The sequence below is a fragment of the Carcharodon carcharias genome, chromosome 2 (assembly GCF_017639515.1).
Source record: "Carcharodon carcharias isolate sCarCar2 chromosome 2, sCarCar2.pri, whole genome shotgun sequence".
NCBI lineage: Eukaryota > Metazoa > Chordata > Chondrichthyes > Lamniformes > Lamnidae > Carcharodon > Carcharodon carcharias.
In genome coordinates, this window is record NC_054468.1 from 38,924,443 (window position 1) to 38,939,880 (window position 15,438).

Sequence of the window (15,438 nt, forward strand, 5' to 3'; positions counted from 1 at the left end):
GCATCACTGCATATATAGCACTCCTTCAGTACTGCACTAAAATATTGGCCTGGATTATATAGTCATGCCCTGGAGTGCAGTTTGAACCACAGCTTACTGATTGAGATGCAAGAATGCTACAAGTGACTCAAACTAGGGGTCTTACCAGGGAGAAGTTTTATTAAATAGTCATTTGGTGGTACAGAACTTGAGTATTGCTGAAACAAAGAGCTTTTTGTCTTGCACTCATCAGGACAGTTCATAAGAATATCAAGGAACAACAATTTATACTGCATGAGAAGAGAGTGCCAATTGGTTGGTAAGTGGACTCTGATTGATAGAGACATTGCCTTGGAGAATGCATCAGGAACAGTTAACTGCCAAGCTTTTGTTCAAATTCAAACCAGGCAGGTTGACACTAATTGGTCAAGACAATGCCATGGGGAATGAACAAGAGAATGGCTGTCCTCCAAACTTTTGTTTAGTTGAAAAAGGCATAATGTGTGGACATGCTCCTTCTGTCTGCAAAGGACAGGGCCCTGTGTGTGGATATACATAGCTTATAGCATGCGCAAGTCAGCCTCACTGCCAGCCTCTATCAATCAGACTCCAATTGCCAACCAATCAGCACTCTCTTCTCATGCAGTATAAATTGTTGTTCCCTTTATTCTTGCAAACTGCACTGATGAGTGCATGACGAAAAGCTTTGACAGCATGTCTCTTTTTTTCAGCAACACTAAAAATTTTATTATTGTCTTGATATTTTGCTTTCATTAATGATCACAATAATAATGGCTGGCAGTCAATTCTGGTTTGCAGTTGTAAATATTGGAGAGAATCCGAGGACAAAGAACTTTTTAAAATTATCTATATTTCTTGATTTACATAGTATTTCATCTGTTAGAACTGATACTGATCAGAATGTTTCCTTTGTTCCTCTTTACCCAAACCTAGTCACTTTGAAAATTCTCAAGGTAATTTACCCAATGAATTCTTAAAATTCAGTGTCAGTTATTTGGGCAGAAGCTTTTTCTGGTTTGTACCTTGAAGAATTGAAAGCTACCTTTTTTTTTTAGTTTTGAGTAATTAAATTTAAAAATACCTTTGCTATGGTGAAGGTTGAAAGCAGCATTGGAAAAATAATCAATGTTTGATTGCTGTAGAGCAATTAAGGAATGTGTATATTCTATAAAATCTGCTGCTCTAAGAATGCAAAGCTAAGGCTGATGAAAATTTCTCCTAACGTGTAACTTATTCTTCAAACCTAGAAATACTGTTCATAAGTTACAATGTTTAGAGTTCAAGGTAACAGTAGTCACTCACTTTACCATCTGTGCCACAGTCTGTGCCTGTATATAATTCAGTGACTTTAAAAACATGTCATCCTACTAATTCCTTACAACAGCACTGGAAATTTCTGCATGTAGAAGCCTGCTGTATTTAACTAGCCCCGCTCAACATCTGCTCTGGTGCTGTGTGGTGCTTGAGTTTCTCAGGAAAGGGCGGAGGCGTTGCTTAAGGGGACAGGGAGCTCGAGCTGTCACTAAAACTCCTTTGGTAAGTTTGTTCTTGTGGTTGGGCCAGATTTCAGTTCTCACAGACTTATATTAAAATTCAATGTGAACTCCACCCAGTAATGGAAGCTGCTGGTTTTCTGTTTCCTTGAGAGCTTTGTTAAAGAGTCCCTTGGTAACTGACATATTTTTTATAAATTTCAAACATTTAAGCACACTTCCAGTCCCTCACTGTCTGAACACTGGCGGATCACTAATTTAACAGCCACCATCAGATCCTACTGACTACAGATTTAATTTCTTCAATTATGAAATATTATAAAGTGAGGATTTTTTTATCTAGAGAGAAAATTTTATAAAATCACCTATTTCTCAATTTCTGATTGGGAAAATTTGATCAAATGTAATTATTAAAGCATCACCAAATGCATTTAGCCAAACTTATTAAAAGCCACTGAAACGGTAAAGATGGTGACCTTCAGTTCTAGTGACTGTAAAATTGGTGACCTGGATTTTCAAATGCCCCTGGGAGTGAGGTCGGGTGCAGTTACGCTTTGAAATTAAATCTCCCCAATGGTGATGCAGTCTCCAAAACGCGTCGCAATTTCAAAGCAAGGGCATTGAGGAGGGGGATGCTGGCAATCTGCTCATCTCTAATTTAACTGCCCATTAATCTCATTGAAGAGTTTGTTACTGGGCTGGGGAGGGCCAGAAGGATTTTTTAAAAAGTGGTGAACAGGAAGAGCAAACCCTCCAGGGCACATTAGTGCACAACTGTCGGGAGCACTGCAGGGAGCCATGATGTGACGTTTTTGCTAAATTCCAGAGTTGAAGAAAAGGGGTTATTCAATCTAAGGTGCTCAAGCAGTGACACAAAGTTGCTATCATTTGAGCAGAGCTGGTCAAGTTCTTTGTGATTGACCATTTGGCCCCTTGTACGCACTATGAGTCTTCTGACCCTCTGCTGTCCTATCTATTCCAACCTGCCAGGCAACAGTAAACCCTGTCATGACTGCCGTCTGCTTTTTGAGCATTGCACTCCTGAGCCAGTTGCCCCTTCAGGCAGTGCCCAACGCTACTACCTGGGCGGCAAACTTACCTCCTGCCCTTTTGGGGTCGGGGTCAGGATTCAGAACTCATCCGGATGTCGAGTTCCCAACCCTGGACTGAAAATCCAGTAAGATACATCAGTGCAAGAATCTGATGGTCAGAGCTCTTTTGTTGGTCAGTCAGGTGTTTGATAGGCACCCAAGCATAACCACAGCCATGATTTTATGGCCCCTCCCGCCTGATGGGGTATTATGGTCCCAATGAGCTGAATGGAGATTTAAATGGCTCGCCATATCTGCCCGGGGGAGCACATGCTGCGGTGGGGCTGTAAAATCCTGGCCTATGTTTCAGAGGCCGGAATTTTCCAGCCCCTCATGCTGGCGGGATCTTCCGGTCCTGCCAATGTAAAGAGATTTCAACGGCTCGCCGTACTCCGTCGTGGTAGAACCCCCCGCGGGTAGTTGGAAAATTATGGCCAGAGCTTCTGAACCAAGTTACTGAGAAACATTTCTTTGCCTCCTTCAGAAGGAGCACATTCTTCCCCCATAGGGACACGTTCAACTCATTTTAAGGCTAGAAGCTTCAGCATAATAAAAAAAAAAGCAAATGCTACAGAAGCTGGAAACCTTAAAAATAGAAAAAGAAAATTCTGGAAAAACTCAGCAGGTCTGGCAGCGTCTGTGAAGAGAGAAACAGAATTTATGTTTCAACTGTGACATTACATCAGCACAAATTGACAGGCCTCAGCCCTAGTGCATGCAGGGTGCTGTTGAAAACCATTACGTGGCAAATTAGAACTCATGGCTTTTCTTTTCTTTGCTGTACTTTTTATGCATTAATAATACTGGGAGCTGTAAACACGCCATTATTCTTCCAGCAATTCTCTCAAAATTGTACATTGTGCCCACTCCAACCTGTTGTTATTTTCAATGGTAATTAATCTCTTGCTTGCCTGAGCATTTTCCTTTTAGAGGTGATCAACATTAAATGCAAAACAAAACTTCTACATTGTTAAATGTGGACCCGGTACAAAATGACACGTGTTTTCACAGGCTTGACCAGAGCGACACATGACTGGAAGGCCAGTCCATCAATCTTATTAAAATAAGCCCCAATTGCAAACATTGTAGGACTTTTTTTATATCCTTTCATGGGATGTGGGTGCTTCTGGCTAGGACAGCATTTTTATTGCCCATGCCTAATTTCCCTTGAGAAGGAGGTGGTGAGCTGCCTTCTTGAACTGCTGCAGTCCATGTGGCAGAGGTACACCCACAGTGCTGTTCGAAGGAGATTTCTGGGATTTTGACCAAGCGACAGGGAAGGAACAGTGATATATTTTCAAGTCAGGAAGGTGTGTGGCTTGGAGGGAAGTTGCAGGTAATGATATTCCCATGCATCTGCTACCTTTGTCCTTCTAGCTGGTAGAGGTTGCAGGTTTGGAAGTTGCTGTAGTGCATCTTGATGATACACACTACTGCCACTGTGCATCGGTAGTGGAGGGATTGGATGTTGAAGATGGTGAAAGGGGTGCCAATCAAGCGGGCTGCTTTGTCCTGAATTGTGTCAAGCTTCTTGATTGTTGTTGGAACTGCACTCATCCCAGCAAGTGGAGACTATTCCATCGCACTCCTGACTTGTGCCTTTGTTTTGGTGGACAGTCTTTGGGGAGTACAAATATACAAGCCTGGATATTGTCCAGGTCTTGCTGCATGGACTGCTTCAGTATCTGAGGAGTTACGAATGATGCTGAACATTGTGTAATCATCAGCAAACATCCCCACTTCTGACCTTATGATGGAGGGAAGGTCATTGCAGAAGCAGCTAAAGGCAGTTGGGCTGAGGACACTATCCTGAAGAACTCCTGCAGTGTGTCCTGGGACTGAGATGATTGATCTCCAATAACCACAACCATCTTCCTTTGTGATAGGTATGACTCCAACCAGCAGAGAGTTTTCCCCCTGATTCCCATTGACTCCAGTTTGCTAGGGCTCCTTGATACCATACTCAGTCAGACGCTACCTTGATGTCAAGGGCAGTCACTTCCACCTCATCTCTGGAGTTCAGCTCTTTTGTCCATGTTTGGTCAGGAGCTGAGTAGTCCTGGCAGAATGCAAACTGGGCATCAGTGAGCAGGTTATTTCTAAGTAAGTGCTGCTTGAAAGCACTGTCGACGACCCCTTTAATCATCTTGATGATGATTGAGAGTAGACTGATGGGGTGATAACTGACATGGTTGGACTGGTCCTGATTTTGGTGGACAGAACATATGTGGGCAGTTTTCCACATTGCCAGGTAGATACCAATAAAATAGCTGTACCGGAACAGCTTGGCTAGAGGTGCAAATAGTTCTGGAGGACAAGTCTTCAGTACTATTGCCAGAATGTTGTCAGGGCCCATAGTCTTTGCAGCATCCAATGCTTTCAGCCAATTCTTGATATCAAGTTGAGTGAATCCACTTGGCACTTCTGACTGAAGATATTTGCAACTGCTACAGCCTTGTCTTTTGCGCTGACGTGCTGGGCTCCTCCATCATTGAGGGTGGGGATATTTGTGGAGCCTCCTCCTCCAATGAGTTGTTTAACTGTCCAACAACTTCCACAACTGTATGTGGCAAGAATGCGGAGCTTGGATCTGATCCATTGGTTGTGGAATCACTTAGCTCTATCACTTGCTGCTTCTGCTGTTTGGAATGCAAGTAGTCCTGTGTTATAGTCTCACCAGGTTGACACCTCATTTTTAGGTATGCCTGGTGCTGCTGCTGATGGCCCACAGCACCTCATGGATGCCCAGTTTTTAGTTGTTAGATCTGCTCAAAATCTATCCCATTTAGCATGATAGTAGTGTCACACAACATAGTGGAGCATAACGTCAATGTGAAAACGGGACTTCATCTCCACAAGTACAAGTGGTCACTCCTAGAAATACTTTCATGGAGAGATACATCTGCAAAAGGGAGATTGGTGAGGATGAAGTCAAGTACATTTTTCCCTCTTGTTGGTTCCCTCACCATCTGCTGCAGGCCCAATCTAGCAGTTATGTCCTTTAGGACTCGGCCAGCTCAGTCAGTAGTGGTGCTACCGAGCCACTATTGGTGATGGATATTGAAATCCCCCACCCAAAGTATTCTATACCCTAGACACCCTCTGTGCTTCCTCCAAGGCATGTTCAACATGGAAAAGAACTGATTCATCAGCTGAGGGGGGTGTGAGGGCACTTGGTAGTAATTAGCAGGGGGTTTCCTTGCTCATGTTTGACCTGATGCTGTAAGACTTCATGGAGTCCAGAGTCAATGTTGAGGACTCCCAGAGCAACTCACTCCTGACTGTATACCACTGTGCTGCACCTCTGCTGGGCCTGTCCTGCTGGAGGGATAGGACATACCCAGGGATGGTGATGTTGGTGTCTGGGACATTGTCAGTTACGATTTGGTGAGTTTGACAATGTCAAAGATTGTTGCTTGCCTAGTCTGTGGGACAGCTCCCTGAATTTTGGAAAATTCAGATGTTAGTAAGGAGGATTTTGCAGGTTGGGTTTGCTGTTGTTGTTGTTTCTGGTGCCTAGGTCAATGCCAGATAATCCATCCCATTTTATTCCTTTTTGTAGGCTTGTAGAAGTTTGATACAACTGAGTGGATTGCTAGGCTGTTTCAGAGGGCAGTTAAGAGTCATTGCTGTGGATCTGGAATCCCATGTAGGGGAGGCTAGGTAAGGATGGCAGATTTCCTTCCCTAAAGGGCATTAGCAAACCAGGTGGGTTTTCAACAACAATCAATAATGGTTTCATGGTCACTATTACTGAGAGTAGCTTTTTAATTCCTGATTTATTAACTGAATTCAGATTCCACCAGCTGCCTTGGTGGGATTCAAACCTGTGTCCCTACAGCATTAGTTTGAGCCTCTAGATTACTGTCCGGTGACATTACCACTACGCCACCCCCCCACCCAACTTAATGCCGGCATCTCCTCCCCACATATAGTTCCTGTCCTAGGTTAAAATCAGAGCTTTGTTGTATGTAGGAATGCACAGCCAGTTAGCATGATACCAGAAAGCTGCTGTCAATTGTGGTATCATATCTTTGCCCTCAGGAAATGAGGTGAAAGGGGAAGGCAGTGGGGTCGTGGTAATGTCACTGGACTAGTAATCCAGAGGTCCAGGTTAATGCCCTAGGGACAAAGGTCTAAATCTCACCATGGTGGAAGTAAAATTCAATTAATAAATAAAAAATCTGGAATTAAAAGCTAGTCTTAGGAGCAGTGATCATGAAACCATGGTCAATTGTCACAAAAACCCATCTGGTTCACTAATGTGCTTTAGGGCATTTTAAACTCTTAAATTCCCTCTGAAATGGCCCGGCAAGCAAAGCATTTGTTTGAGCCACTATGAAGTCTGACTGTAGCAGCTCAAGAAGGCAGCTCACCATTGCCTTCTCAAGGGCAATTAAGGATGGGCAATAACTGCTGGCTTAGTGAGCAACACCCATATCCCATAAAAGAATGTATAAGTAAAGACAGCTATTAAAACAAATTTGAAAATATTAAACATGAAAATAAAACATAGTGCATTGTTGTTGCATGTCCCTACCAGAGGCAGACAGATTTGTAACAGAAATGTGGCTATCAGGACTATCTATTAACTTCAATCTTTCACCATTATGAGGAACAACAGGTAAACCACAGATTGATATCAAGGTTATATGTTAACTTAGTATTCAACAAAACTGTAAACTTGCCTCTTTTTTGTTTAAAGAACAATTTTCTTCCCACGACTGTTCAGACCGAGAATGAGGTTTGTTCAGTAATGGAATGCTATGCCAACAGCATTCAGGTTATGTTATTTTATTTTCAAGAGACACAATTTGGGCCTTTTTCTAATATCAGTAATCAGGAGAGACACTGTGATTTACAAGGCTAGCTTTAGTTTGTTGTAAACCAAAATAAGTAATTTTATCGTAACCAAGTAGAGAATTGGATAGATGTACAGCAAAGGAGTGGTTTTGATATGTGGCCTCACAATTTATTGCTAAGTAGATTCTATTGTGTCATGTATAAAGTCCATGATTTGCACAGTCTGTACATTACAGAACATTTCCATCCAGAAATGTCAGGACCAGGACTGTCGAGCAAATCCTGTCCCTGTGTTATCTTTGGAGAGCTTTGGGCGAATTCAATGGAGTAAAGCAGGTTTATGGTACCATTGATAGGACAGGTGATTTGTAGCACTCAGAGCTGCTCAGGCACTGGTACTTTTACTGTCTCTACAACTTGTTAAATTCAATATTGTTGTACTTAGCCGGCGAACAATGTTGCATGCAGTAAGTGTATGTAATAATCACAGGACATGTAATAGAGATTTACTGCAGTCAATCACTTACCCTAGTCATTGGTTAAAGCTCGTCAAAAACTGTGCTTCTCATATCTTAATATATCCTAACTTGCACCAAGTCCCATTTCACCATAACCACGTAGGTTTGCTGACCTACATTGGTTCCTGATCCATTAATGTCTCAATAGGAAGTTCTCATCCTCAGGTTCAAATGCCAACATGGCCTCTTCCCATCTATATCTGTAACTTCATAAGATCATAAGAAATAGGAGCAGGACCAGGCCATTCTGCCCATCAAGACTGCTCCACATTCAAGAACTTCACGGCTGATCTGATTGTGGCCTTAACTCCACTTTGCTGGCTGCCAACACCCACCCCCGCACTCCCCAACCCCCAACCCCCCTCTCCACCGCCCCCCCATAACCCTTGAATCTCTTGTTGAGCAAATATCTTGTAACTCAGCCTTGAATAGATTCAATGATCAAACCTCCACTACTCTCTGTAGAATAGAATTCCAAAGGCTAATGAGCCCCGAGGAGAAGAAATTCCTCCTCATCTCCATCTTAAATGGGAGATCCCTTACTTTGAAACATTGTAACATGCTAGGACACTTTTAACTTTAATTGTTTCTTTTCAACTTTTCAATCACTTCTGTTCTTGATATTGTTATATCTCAGCTAGAGTCATGTTTGTTCCAAGTAGGGGTGGAATATGATTGAATTCAATAGCACATTTGAGCAAGTTGAATCTAAGCGCATTATTTACAAGAACTACCGTAGTAAGTTAACAATCTTCCAAAATATATTTTAACAAGGGAAATACATTATTGTTCTAACTGGTCAGATTTGGGGAAAAATAAAGTTTGTGAAGACACCTGACAAGTGTTTACTTGAGGATTTGTTCCTGGTCAGCGTTCTGCCACAATTTTGAAAGTTATTTTTGAATTCCAATTAACAAGAATACTACATTAATCAATTGCGCAATTACCAGGATAATTGTTACCACGGCTGTATTTCAATGGCCATACCAATATCCCACCAGGAAGCGTCATCCCGCGCTCAGGGATTTCTTTCTTGATTTTATGACTGCTGTAGGTCAAAGCGTAATGTTGTTTTTGAGTGTGATTAATATGTCCCATTGGCCCATAACTTCCCGGTTCTGGGGTGTCATAACAGGGGCATACCACAAAGGTGTGCTGGGGAATCCTCCCTCTCCCTGGAAAACTGGCAATTGTCTGGGAAGTTTAAACTTCCGTTGGGCAATTGCCCTGCAAACAGAACCATCCAAAAGTATGATTTAAATCGCAAACTTCAGTTGCTTCTGGCTGTCTGACAGTAATAGTTATCCAGAAAAAGTTAGAAAAATTAAAACCACTTCTAACTCCTGGACAACTGTACCCCTGCCACTGACCACCCTACTCCCCCACTGACCACCTGACATCCCTGACCCAAACCCCCCCCATACTGACCAGCTGACCGCTACCACCCTTCTGACCAACCCTCTCCCTACAACTGACGCCCCTCCACTGACCACCCGACCCCCATCCCTCCACTGACCACCTGACCAACCAACACACACCACCCCCTCCAACTCCCCACCCAACCGATCCCTCCATCCCTCCCCCCAGCTCTGCCCACTTACCTTACAAACCTCCATAGCTTTCTAAAGTGGCTGGACCTTACCTGCTTTACCGCAGCCAGTGTCGTAAAAAAAGAGGGCGTGGCTTCCAGACCTCCAAATCTGCATCCCTGGACTGAAGGCCTCAGGAGTGCACTGCCCCATACAGTTCTCACTTGGCCCGAGTCGGAAGGTTGGGCAAGAAAGAATCATAAGAAATTAGGAGTGGAGAAGCAATCCGACTTTGCCACTCTGCAGAAGTTCAGGCCCATTAATTCTGTTAAATGTTCAGTTAAAAGAGGTATATCATATCCAAATTTAGCAATATGTTAATTTAATTTCTGCTTAAACTCATCCTTTACAATAGTAGTGAGCTGATCATGTGAATATATATTGAACAGAAAGATGCTTCAACCCTCACAGGCTTAGCTGGGGTAAAACAAAATGTTCCCAATGCAGCAGGGTGGGTCAGATCGCTGTCTTGGTACTCCCGGTATATTGTGGTGACTCAATATTCACCCCTTCCCCTATTTGATGATCTTACTGGGCATAGTTACCTCACTCTACCCCTATGTTCTCTGTGCAGAACAGGGGATTAGGGGTTATTTCCTCCTGCAAGACAAGATAATACAATGTGAGACCTAATAGAGCAGTTTGCTTCTTATGAAACCAATCACATTGATCTCTCACCAGGTATATCTGTGTCAGCCCTCTAAGCTAACATACAGTCAAAGTAAATTGATAAGTGGCCTTTAGGCATTGGTCTGTTACTATAGAACACATCTGCAGTTGAAGTGGAAGACCACCCCGCCAATTGTCGGTAGGAGATCCGAAGGAGAGAGAGAGAACTCACCTGATCATCGGGAGAAGAACCTACAACCCCAGGAGCCAGCCACCTCTGGTGATTGTACGGCCACAGTTAATAACATATTAGATATTAGTGAAATGTTTACTTGCTGGAAGTAAAGAAACACATTTGAGCATATGAGTTTAAGCAGCAATTCAATTAATATATTGCTAAATTTGGATGATATATCTCCTTTGTCTGAACATTTAACAGAATTAATGGGTCTGAACTGCTGCAGAGTGGCAAAGTCGGATTGCCACTCCACTCCTAATTTCTTATGATCCTTTCTTGCCCGACCTTCCGACGCAGGCTGAGTGAGAACTGTATGGAGCAGCGCTCTCAAGGCCTTCAGTCCAGGGATGCAAAGTCGCAGGTATGAAAACCACGCCCTCTTTTTTATGACACTGGCTGCGGTAATGCGGGTAGGGTCCAGCCACTTTCGGAAGCGATGGAGTTAAGGTAAGTGGGAGGAGGAGGAGGGATGTTGGTTGGTCAGGTGGTCAGCGGGGGGATGGGGGTCGGTTGGAGGGAGAGGGTTGGTCAGGAGGACGGTAGCAGTCAGCTGTGGGGGGGCGGTCAGGGATGTCAGTTGGTCTGTTACCTAAGAGAGAAACTTTCTCTCAGCAATAGGAGATAAATTCGCACTGGCTTTTTTCACCAACCATGATCAATACATCATACGTACATCATTTTTAGTTGCTTCGTCTGAGGTACTTTTACTCTCTTTAATAATTTGATCATTTCTGCACGAGATTCCAGTTACCTGACCATATCTTGTAAATGTATGGCTAAGTTCCCATCTTCTTTTAATTCTTTTTTTCTCCACATTATTAATTTTGTCCAGAACATCCCTCAAGCAATTTCTGACTGATTTCACAGACCTTTCCAGAAGAGCTAAGTCAATAGTATTGACAAATGAGGTGTTAAAAGCTGTCACAACATCATTTATTATACCTTGTCATCTTCTGACATCTTGGATATTGTTATCACCCTTCTTGATGGGGTTCTATTAGAGGGACTGAATTTATCTGGGTCTTTTCTCTGTCTAGTGGAGGCACATAGGGGGTTCGACGATTATGTCCAGATGAAGATGGTGAGGGAATCTTCCTCCTTAACACCCTCCTGATATACCTGTGGTATAGGTGCACATTTCACTTCTTTTTCTTCTTCATTGTTCAAGGTCCACAGCATACTCCTCAACATGCACATAATGGTCCAGTCATTCTAGGCTTCTTCACCCATGCTTCTGTGGGTCTAAGCTTCATTTGGTTAATATGAAACCATTTGACTTTATTAGGCAATTGAACTACATACACCACAGGACTTGCCTTATCCGCTATACTGTATGGTCCCTTATACAGGGGCTCAAGCACACTTACTCTTGCATAATTTCTTACCATCACTTGACCTCCAATATTCATTCCACTGCTGTTGTTTGGGGCTAATAGGAGCCTGTTACTGGGATGCAACTTGCCAATTTTGGTGGCAGCATCCAAGTGAATCTTTGTCAGGGTTCCCCATAAAACTTTCAGGAACTTGTCCCTGGTTACTTCTCTAACTTGCTTCTAAGTAAAGGTGGGAACCAACAAATATATGGAGCTCCACATAGGCCTCTAATCTTCCCTAGAGTCTAATTCATCTTCCTTATCACTTATATAGTCTGGTCCTATTGCACACATTACTCCCTTTTTAACAGAGTTTCTCGTCTAATTCTTTAACTCTTTCATCACGTTCTGCATGGTTTTCTTTCTCCTTTCTCTCTAGACCTGACTGGTATGTAACCCTTACTGCAGTTTTCAAGTGCTCATTCTGTTTTTTGCCATGCCTATCCTTCTGTTTATATGCTTCCTCCTCCATTTATCACTTAATTGCTTTTTCTCCAATTACCTGACTTTTCAGGTAAGCAATCTAAGTGAAATGGTGCTCCCTTTCTCGTTCCCAGTTTTCTCTTTCTTCATTTAGTTCTTTTAATGAATAATTAACCACAACCTCCCAATCACTAACTTTTGTATTATTTTCCTCAATTTCTTTTCTTAACCTGCTCTTTTAAATTGTTTATGGTATTCCACAAGCAAAACAGCTTTTAGCAAACCAGGTTGTACCTTGCATCCACTTTATCCCTATTTAGGATCTTTTGAATCCATCCTTCATATACAGGTAACTTGCCTGCTATATAATTAGCTATTATTTCATCCAAGGTTTTCTCCTCTAAATTTGAATGTGTCATTTTATTGTTCTTAATATGGGCCCACCCAGGGACGCCAATTAGATGTAGGAGTTTCCATCTTTTATAAAACATCCTACTTATAGTTCTTTGGCCCGTGAATTACAAGAGAAAAAATTGACTCACTCTAGATGTTGTTCTGCTTTATAGGCTTCATTTATTTGTACCCACGATTACAAATCTAACATGGACATAGTTTTGAAATTGTTACAGGAACTGATTACAGACTTAATGGGTTGAGAACAGAAGAGAAAAGAAAATAATAATAAAACACAAACAGCAGCTGCCGTGTTACTTTACTCCCACCAAATCAATGTTCTTTGTCATCTAGCATCAGAATGCTCAAATTTGTTTCTTTACTTCCAGCAAGTAAATACTTAACTAATATCTAATAAGTTATTAACTGTGGCCATACAATCACCAGAGGTGGCTGGCTCCTGTGGTTGTAGGTTCTTCTCCCGATGATCAGGTGGGTTCTCTCTCTCTCAGATCTCCTATTGACAATTGGCGGGGTCTTCTTCCACTTCAACTGCAGTACGTGTCTCCGATGTGTTCTATCTTTTATATCCTTTTCCCTGTATGTAGTTAGTTTATTATATGTTCTGCAGCCTTTGTTTAAAAAACTACTTTAAACCACCCAGAAAAGTGTCAATCTTTCTTTTGCTTTTTCCAGTAATTTCCCATTATGTGAAGTCCCTTATTATCAATTTTCCAGGAAAAGATGTTTATATTTTGTTGGAACACTGTGCTTCAACTTATCTCAATTTAAGGCCTAGTCTTCATAATTAAAACACTAGTGTCTCTGGCTGGCCTGTAATGTCTGCTGTCTCCCTTGATGGCAGTTGTTTTTGTCTCTCGGTTTGGTGAGGTTAATTTAAGAAAAACTGCACATAAATTGCTTTCTCAGCCCAGTCATGTTATTGCAAAGTGTGATAGCAGCCTTGTCAATCATTACTCTGAATTTGTTTAAACGATTATTTTTTTGCCTACACCCCTATTTCTAGATTCTCCCACAAGGGGAAGCTTCCTCTCTGCATCTACCCTGTCAAGCCCCCACAGAACGTTATATGTTTCAATTAGATCACCTCTCATTCTTCTAAACTGCACTGAGTATAGGCCCAGCCTGCTCAACCTTTCCTCTATGACAACCCTTCATCCCAGCAATCAGCCTGGTGAACCTTCTCTGAACTGCTTCCAGTGCAAATATATCCCTTTCAAGTATGGAGACAAAAACTGTCACCCCTATTCTGTCCTCACTCACCTTTGGTCTGGGGTCCCATGGCATTCCTGGGCCTCTAGTGGGTAGTGACGGCACTGAAGAATCATTGCTGGCCTCTGATTGGCTAGCAGCTCTCAGCTCACGGGACTTCCGCCACTGGGGACCTCAATCATGGGGGACACCTGACAGTGGCCATTTAAGTGACTGAACTGCACTTGATTCAGTTGTAGAGTGTTGGATACTATTCACTAGGTCCTAATGAAGTCTTTGTAGACGTAAAGCCCCTTATACCACAGATTCCAATGGGCCTCCCCCACAAACATGATTTTTTGTTCAAAAATATACTTCATTCATAAAATTTGAAAAAGTATATGACAAAATATTTTAACTTCAAAATTACAGAAAGTGCTCCATACAGCATGTTCCACTCTTAAGGTGCCTCAGTGAATATCAAGAGTATTGAAATTGTACTAGCTAAATTCCATTTCAGGCATATAACCCAAGGGCTTTTACACAGATTTTAGTCCCTCGGTGTACAATGGCTGAGAGGCCTTAGACAGCGACCTGTCCCCATTGCACCTCTGCGGCGGCTGCCCCAAGATTTACTGTGTCCCTCAGCACATAATCTTGGGCCTTGGAATATGCTATTCTGCAACACTTGGTTGAGGGCAAAGCTTTGCACTGGAAGACTAGCAAGTTTCGAGCAGACCAAAGTGTAACTTTCACCAAGGTGATGTTTATCTGGAGACAGCCAGTACAGCACAAGAGTACTGCGTCAAGGGGCTGCTCGAGATGAACCAGCACAAAAACTACTGCCTGACCTTCTTTACAAAGTCACATTCCAGAAGGAGGTGGACAATGGTCTCTTCCCCACCACAGCCACCTTGAGGACAACATGTGGAGGGAGTGAGACTCCAGGAGTGCAGGAAGGGTCTGACATGGTGGGCCTTTCTCACCAAAAGCCAAGGTACATCTTGGTGCTAGTTTGAAAATTCTTGCAATGACTTTGGCAGTCTGCTCAAGGAACCATCTGACAGGATCTATCATCTCCTTTTCCCGCAGGGCCTCTAGGACATTATGTGCAGACCACTGCCTGATGGACATGTGGTCAAAGAAAAGTTTATGTAGATAAACACCAATGAGGGATAAGTGGTATGGCACAGTCCGACTGCTTGGAATGTTTAGCAACATTGTGGCCAGACCTATCCTTCAATCCTGAAGATAGATAGAACCACAGCATGTAATGACACTTGGTGTTTGCATACCGAGAGTCCGTGTTCATCTTAATGCAGCTGCACACAAAGGGGGCCATCAGGATGAGGGTGATGTTGGATACTTTTTTCTCCCCTTATCTAGAGGTTTGCACATCATGTCTCTGCGAACAGGGTCCCTTTTGAACCTCGCAGAGGAAGCGGAAGATGATTCGAGTGATTGCCACGGCACAGGAGTAAGGAATGGGCCACATCTGTGCCACATACAGCAACACTGAGAGTGCCTCATGCCTGATTACCAAGTTCTCACCTGCAATGGAGAGGGAGTGTCACTCATGCATTCCTAGTTTTTGTGTTACCATAGCTACGTGCTCCTTCCAGTTTTTAGTGTATGCCCTGGCCCCTCCATATACCCAGCACCTTCAGGTAGTTTGACAAGATGGTGAAGGGAACCA